Source organism: Pinus tabuliformis, chromosome 7 (assembly GCF_031772625.1).
Source record: "Pinus tabuliformis cultivar Carrire ecotype Pingquan chromosome 7, CPIR1, whole genome shotgun sequence".
NCBI classification, from domain to species: Eukaryota; Viridiplantae; Streptophyta; class Pinopsida; order Pinales; family Pinaceae; genus Pinus; species Pinus tabuliformis.
In genome coordinates, this window is record NC_142293.1 from 83059498 (window position 1) to 83064897 (window position 5400).

Consider the following 5400-nt stretch of genomic DNA (forward strand, 5'->3'; position numbering starts at 1 on the left):
TGACCATCCCTGAGTAAGTCCTTGCAACTAAATTTCTTCAACTTGATCTATGATTTTGTGTTGTGGGCTTACCCTACGACGGATCGCTTTCTATCGACATCAGCTCATTATCTAGAAAGATGATCTAGGAATCGTTAGTACCTTGAGATCTGCATGCCTCAATGGCAGTTTTCTCGCCTTTGACGACAGTTTACATCATTTACTTTCGATCAAAGGATTCCGTGATGTGTTCGACATCAACACATTTATTCACATCTCATGGATTGTACTGGGTACTTTGAGAGCCATTGACATCACTGGTGGTTTCTCTCACACTTGTTAACAGTTTACATCATTGACTGGTAATCAAGTGGTTTCTACCATGTTCGACATCAACACATTCATTCGCATGGATAGAATCGTACTGTTTCGGGAAGTAGAAATGAAGACCCTGGATCTAGTTTCCACAATCCAGGCTGCGAGGAATTTTGTATTCATTATATAATGGACTATTAATAAACAGATGGTTGTGTCCATACTGTGTCCACATGAGTCTTTACTTGTGATGTTTTACAAGATCATTCCTATATCAGAGCAGTAGTTAGTTTTTCTAGTCAGTTTTGATCTGAGTATGGGAATGCCTACCTCAGCGATGATATGATCTCATATATATATCTTGCATTGAATGTTTTTATAGGTTCCAACCAGGCTCTCCACAAGATGATCCTTGAAATGATAAAGTACTTCACTCTTCCTAAATGATAAGAAATCCTCATCTACTACAGACTTCGCACTTTAGGGGGCAATCTGTTACACAAAAATATCGTCACCATGATTATTTGCAGTCAGTATGGGTCTATCGTCACTTGTACTGTCCTCCTAAGCAAGTCTCAGACCTCAGCTCTTCAAGTCAAGCTTTGGAAATGAGAGAAAGACATTAAAAATCAATGTAACTCTGGTTCCGCACTTTCTCTCACTGTCACATGCGGTCCCGCACCTTCTGTTTACAAAAACTGCGGACCTACCCGCTCTGTCCCTAACGGTGTGGGTGCAGACCCCTATGAAAGTCAAAAGGCGCAAGTTTTATCTTAAAAAACTCACTTTGGGTTAATTCTAGAGGATTCTAGAAGAAATTTTGACGTGGATTGTTCGCTCTGAGGTGCTTCATGCATCCCAAAAGAGAAGGAGTTAATCCCTTGATGAGAGCAGCTAACCCTTTGAAGGAGGGCTTTATCCCTTTGAAGGAGGACCTAGTAACCTCCCTCCATTGCACTATAAATACAGGCATTGGGCTGGTTGCTGAGGAGGTTATAAGTTGAACATTTTTTAGGGTAAATGCTGGTGAAATCAAGACTTCCTAGTTGAGCTTAAGAGGAGAGATCACATACCTTTTTGGCTTCATTGGGGAGTGAGTGAAACTTGTCAAAGTAGAGGAGACTTCTTGTTGGATCCTGGGAGGAGCTTGTACAGCGTCAAGGCAAAGGTTGTAAAGTTCTTCTTCTTCTGAATTAAGACAATCAAACTCATTTTTCTCAACAAGTATCTCGTGTTATTTGTTTCATGGACTCCTTGACTTTAATGTTAAATATGTTTTATGCAATTGGCTTTTCAGGTGCTATTTAATTTCTTTGTGTTGTTTGTGTTTGCAGATTCGCGATAAAGGAGCTCATTTGGATCGAAGGAGCGAGGGCATCCACAAGCTTGCGTTGGACCTAAGGTAGGCCCTAAAAACACTTTTTTTCCATTGTTAATCAAAGCATATTTAGATAAAGATAATGTCTGGTTGGTTTGCTTGTCATTAGGTCTTCTTTAGATTCTAGGAAGGTCTATCTTGTCCACAAGATCGACTCATTACGTGTGACAGCCATCGACATCGTGGTGGTGGCATACATGTGGCTTGTCTTTTACTATTTTTTGTACGATATGTGATAGCAACGACCATTAGAGGACAACGCCAAGCCTCCCAAGCAACAAGGCCTTTTGAAGATTGAACTCTAGCAGCTACCCACCATTGAATGTCGCGAAGAAGAAGAAGAAGAGCTCCCATCGGGTTAAGGCAAAGCCAAATGCATGGTGTGCCTAGAGACTTTTCAAACTGGCAATGGTGTTGCATGATCCCAGCATGCAAACATGCCTTCCAAGTGTAGTGCATGTACGTCTGTCTCTCCAGGAGCTCCATCTCCTATTTGTAGGAGGAGCATCGCATCAACTTATAAAATATAAGTTATGTATCATCACAACTTTCATTACTTAAAATTTATCGTGATAAATATATCATTAATTTAAAATCCATGTGTGGCTATGCCTACCCAAATATCGGTTCAATCGTTGTAGGAAATCCTAATTTATTTGGTGAAATTATTTGTGTTTTTTTTATGTCTGGCTTTATGACTACATGGAAAAGATTTATGCTTTCTCGATATATTTATGTGTACCAGGGGACACAATATTTGCATGAAGAATAGTGAATAGATATCATAATGAAGATGTTATGAAACCAACTCACAAAAAGATAGAAAAGATAGATCAACAAATTCAAAATCAACCTCTTCGAGGGGCAACCTCCTTTACATTACACAAATGAACAATTCTTGGATGATACAAATGACAAAACCTCCTTTCTATATATAGGAGTCTAAGGGGTCACAATATAATCAAAGCCGACATAAAAATAATAATATAAGGGCACAACAATAACAATAGTGGGCTTCTATGGGGCACAATAATAACAATATGGGGACAATAGGGGCACAATAATAACAATAAGGGCTACAATGACAATATTAATGGGGGAATCACTAGTATTATAGGGAACTAACATGCCCCTCTCCTTCAAAACGGTGTTGTCCTAAACGCTTGAGTAGTTCTGGATGATTCTATATAAAATTATCATCCTCCCATGTGGAATCTTCAGTGGGTAAGTTCTTCCACTTGATGAGATACTCCGAAATTGATCGATGTCGTAGCTGTCGATTTCTTGTTTCTGTGACTTCTTCATGTTCCAATATGATTTTTCCTTCCTCGTCAAGTTCTGGAATATTTTTTGAACTGGGAACTTGTCACCTATAACCTTCTTTAAGAATGAAACATGAAAATTGGGTGCACTCAGGAAGCTGCAGGAAGCTCCAAATTATATGCCATAGTACCAATCTTTTGAAACACCTTGCATGGACCATAACACTTTGGTGATAATTTATTATCCTTCTTAGCTTGCTTGAGGGGCATTTTTTTATATGGTTGTAGCCGTAGGAATACCCAGTCACCTACATCAAAACTTCTTTCGTTGCGATGTTGATCTGCCTATTGTTTCATTCTATTCTGTGCCAAAGTGAGGTTATCCTTTAAGAGTTGGAGAACTTGTTGTTGATGCTCGATGTGATATTCCACTACTTGAACCTTATAATTTTCTTTTAAATATGATGTGATGGATGGTGGATGATATCCATAAAGTGCCATAAATGGGGTCATTTTTGTTGCAGTATGGAAGGAAGTGTTATACCACCATTCATTCAGAGGCAACCATTTCACCCATTGTGTATGTTTATTAGATACAAAGCAACGAAAATATCCTTCCAAACATTTGTTCACTATCTCAGTTTTCCCATTAGATTGAGGATGATAAGATGAGCTATGAGCTAATTGAGTACCCACACAAGAAAATAATTATGTCCAAAAAATTCCAATGAAAATGGAATCTTTGTCGCTTACAATAATCTTTGGGTTTCCATGTAGCTTTTGAATTATTTCCATAAATGCAGTAAAACTGTACTGGCTTTAAATGGATGAGATAATGCAAAAAAGTGTGCATACTTGGTAAGTCTGTAAACTACCACTATGATGACATTATTTCCTTCGGACTTGGGTAAACCTATGATAAAATCCATTGAAACCTCTTCTTAACGTTGGCTTGGAATGGATAAAGGTTGTAATAGACCTGGGATCTTAATTGTTTCAACTTTATTTTGTTGGCAAACCAAACATTCCACCACAAAATTTTGAATATCCACTTTAAGGCCATCCCAAAAAATTTCCTTCTTAACCCTATGGTAAGTTTTTAAAAATCTTGAGTTCCCTCCTAAGGGAGAAGTGTTCAATTCCATAAGATTCTTTTGATTGAGTTGGGAATTCTTACCTAGGTATAAGCGATCTTTGTACCATAACGAATCATTTTTCCAGCTAAATGTATGAGATGTATTGGGATCTTGTTGTAGCTTTTAAATGAGTGCCCACACTTCTTTGTCATTCTTCCATTCATCCCTTGCTTCGTTTATCCAATTTGGTTGGATAATAAAAATGGCGCAAAGCAATGCTTCCACATCCTCATCCTTTCTTGAGAGTGCATCTGCCACAACATTTTTCTTCCCTTTTTGTAGATGATTTCAAAGTCATAACCCAACATATTTGTGACCCATTTTTTCTGCTCTTCTGAAGATAATCTTTGTTCTAAAAAGTATTAAGACTATCATGATCCGTTTTTACCTTGAAGTGTCTTCTCGTTATGTAGGGTCGTCATTCCTTAAGTGCATGTAGTATTGCCAACATTTCCTTCTCATAAATAGCTTTATGTAAATACTTTTCTTTGATTGAACAAATTTCAAAAGAAATGGGTCTTTCTTCTTGCATTAAAACAGAACCAATTCCATTTTCTAAGGCATAACATTCCACAATAAAGGTTTTTGTGAAGTCCGACGTAGCTAAGACTAGTGCTTGGCACATTTCCTCTTTAAGATGTTCAAAGGCCTTCATTGCTTCTGAAGTCCATGAAAATGCATCCTTCTTCAATAATGTTGTTAGAAGTGTTGCTATTCTCCCATAATTCTTAACAAACTTGCAATAATACCCTGTCAACCTGAGAAATCCTCGCAGATTCTTTATGGATGTGGGGATTTTCCATTCCTTAATGGCTTTAATTTTGCTAGGGTCTACCTTAACACCTTCATGAGATACAATATGACCCACATATTGCACCTCTTGTACTCCAAAGAAACATTTGGAGCTTTTTGCATATAATTGTTTCTCCTCCAATAGTTTGAGCACCCTATCAACATGTTGAACATGGTCCTTCCAAGACTTGTTGTAGATTAGTATATCATCAAAAAATACTAACACAAATTTTCTAAGGAAGGGTTTTGAAACTGGAATTAATCAAACCTTGAAATGTAGAAGGTGCATTGGTAAGGCCAAAATGCATGACCAAAAATTCATAATGACCCTCATGAGTACTAAATGTTGTTTTCGGAATGTCTTTAGTCTTCATTCTGATTTGATGATATTCTCAATGAAGATCCAACTTGGTGAAGTAAATTGATCCATACAATTCATCCAATAATTCATCAATGAAAGGAATGGGAAATTTATCTTTAATAGTGAGCTTGTTGAGCTCCCTATAATCTGAACACATGTGCCATGACCCATCCTTCT